The following is a 1,355-nucleotide window of genomic DNA, read 5'->3' as shown; positions in this document are numbered from 1 at the left end:
GGAAAAATTTCTGGAAGTCTTCATGGATGACTTTTCAGTATTTGGAGACTCATTCAGCTCCTGCCTTAACCATTTAGCACTTATTCTGAAAAGATGCCAAGAGACTAACCTGGTTTTAAACTGGGAAAAATGTCACTTCATGGTGACTGAAGGAATTTTCCTTGGGCACAAAATCTCGAACAAGGGAATAGAGGTGGATCAAGCTAAGGTAGAGGTAATTGAAAACTTACTACCACCTGCCAATGTTAAGGCAATCAGAAGCTTTCTGGGGCATGCAGGATTCTATAGGAGGTTTATAAAGGATTTTTCAAAAATCGCCAAACCTCTGAGCAACCTGCTAGCTGCTGACACGTCATTTATCTTTGATAAAGAGTGTCTGCAGGCATTTGAGACTCTGAAAACTAAGTTGGTCACAGCACCAATCATCTCTGCACCAGACTGGACATTACCATTTGAATTAATGTGTGATGCCAGTGACCATGCCATTGGTGCAGTGTTGGGACAAAAGCATGACAAGCTTCTGCATGTCATTTACTATGCCAGCCGTGTTCTAAATGACGCACAGAAGAACTACACAACCACAGAAAAAGAGTTACTTGCAGTGGTTTACGCCATTGACAAATTCAGATCCTATTTAGTAGGATCAAAAGTGATTGTGTACACTAATCATGCTGCTCTTAAATATCTACTCACGAAGCAGGATTCAAAACCCAGACTTATAAGATGGGTGTTGCTTCTGCAAGAGTTTGATATAGAAATAAGAGACAGAAAAGGGACAGAAAACCAAGTAGCAGATCACCTGTCCCGAATAGAACCAGTAGAAGGGGCGTCCCTCCCTCTCACTGAGATCTCTGAAATTTTTCCGGATGAACAACTCTTTGCCATCCAGGAAGTGCCATGGTTTGCAGATATTGCAAACTACAAGGCAGTGAGATTCATACCCAAAGAGTACAGTAGGCTGCAATAAAAGAAATTGATCACAGATGCAAAGTACTATCTTTGGGATGAACCATATCTCTTCAAGAGATGTGCAGACGGAGTAATCCGTAGATGTGTGCCTAAGGAAGAAGCGCAGAAGATTCTATGGCACTGTCATGGATCACAGTATGGAGGACATTTTGGAAGTGAGCGAACAACCACAAGAGTCCTCCAATGTGGCTTATACTGGCCTACTCTCTATAAAGATTCCCGAGCATTTGTACTTAATTGTGACAGTTGCCAAAGATCTGGCAATCTGCCTAACAGTTATGCCATGCCTCAACAAGGAATCTTGGAGATTGAGTTGTTTGATGTATGGGATATTGACTTCATGGGACCTTTCCCACCATCATACTCAAACACTTATATTCTGGTGA

Source organism: Arachis duranensis, unplaced genomic scaffold, assembly GCF_000817695.3.
Source record: "Arachis duranensis cultivar V14167 unplaced genomic scaffold, aradu.V14167.gnm2.J7QH unplaced_Scaffold_92831, whole genome shotgun sequence".
Lineage (NCBI taxonomy): Eukaryota > Viridiplantae > Streptophyta > Magnoliopsida > Fabales > Fabaceae > Arachis > Arachis duranensis.
Note: the sequence above shows the minus strand (reverse complement) of the source record.